Here is a 1,555-nt window from a genome sequence, read left to right as displayed (position 1 = left end):
GTGCCCTGAGTCGCAAGAGTCATTGTCATTGCCTAATTGTGGAACCTATGTAGTGAACATTGTGTCAAGAGATGGAGCATCTAGATTTACAAATCATAGAACAAGGTTCCCTGTCCAATATTGTAGTTGAGTCCACTATCAAAGATCAGATCATTGCTGCTCAACAAAAAAGTAAGGGCATAGCCCATATCAAGGATAAAGTCAGATCTGGAAGACCAACATGTTTCAAGATTGATGAATCAGATGTCGTATGGTTCAAGGATAGATTGGTAGTACCTAAAAATCTGGAGCTACGAAAGCAAATTCTTGATGAAGCTCATTCTACAAGATACTCCATTCATCCAGGTAGCAACAAAATGTATCATGATATGAGAAAGAGATATTGGTGGACCAAAATAAAAATAGAAATAGCTCAATATGTAGCCAAGTGTGATATTTGTCAGAGAGTCAAAGCGGTTCATATGAAGACTGCAGGTCCATTACATTCGTTGCTAGTTCCATCTTGGAACTGGGAAGATATTTGTATGGACTTCATTGTGGGATTGCCTAGGACATCTGCAGGCTACAATTCAATATGGGTTATTGTTGATCGTTTAACCAAGATAGCTCATTTCCTACCAGTTAGAGATAAATATCGAGCGGCGCAGTATGTAAAGCTTTATCTTGATAGAATCTTCAGTCTGCATGGGGCACCCAAGACCATTGTCTCTGACAGAGGGTCATTGTTCATATCCAAGTTTTGGAAAAGTCTACATGAGTCTTTAGGAACTAAATTTATCCATAGTTCTGCTTATCATCCGTAAACAGATGGACAGACTAAAAGGGTAAATCAAATTCTTGAAGATATGTTAAGGGCATGTGTCCTTTCCTTTGGTGCTAAATGGGATGAATGCCTTTCCTTAGCTGAATTCTCATATAACAATAGCTATCAAGAGAGCATTAAAATGGCACCATTCAAAGCACTGTATGGCCGTAGGTGTCAGACACCTTTAAATTGGTTAGAAGCTGGAGAACGTTGGTTCTTTGGACCGGATGTGGTCAAGGAAGCTAAAGAGAAAGTTAAACTGATACAAGCCAATATGAAGGTAGCTCAATCCCGACAGAAAAGCTATGCTGATAAGAGGAGACGACCGCTAGAATTCAAAGTGGGAGATTATGTCTACCTCAAGGTATCACCGATGAAAGGAGTTCATCGTTTTGGGATTCAGGGAAAGTTGGCACCCCATTATGTAGGTCCTTTTCAAATCCAACAACGATGTGGACTAGTCACCTATCGCGTCAAGCTACCAGATCACATGTCAGCTGTGCATGATATCTTTCATGTATCTCAGTTAAAGAAGTGTCTTCAAGTACCTAACCAAGAGATCAACTTTGGTGATGTAGAACTAGAACCTGATTTGACTTATGCTGAGTACCCCATTAGAGTCTTAGATCAGAAAGATCGAGTCACTCGGAGACGTACGATCAAGTTCTACAAAGTACAATAGAATCAACACACTGAAGATGAAGCTACTTGGGAGTTCGAGGATTACTTAGAAGAGAACTTTCCTGACTT

This window comes from Miscanthus floridulus, chromosome 6, assembly GCF_019320115.1.
Source record: "Miscanthus floridulus cultivar M001 chromosome 6, ASM1932011v1, whole genome shotgun sequence".
Lineage (NCBI taxonomy): Eukaryota > Viridiplantae > Streptophyta > Magnoliopsida > Poales > Poaceae > Miscanthus > Miscanthus floridulus.
Note: the sequence above shows the minus strand (reverse complement) of the source record.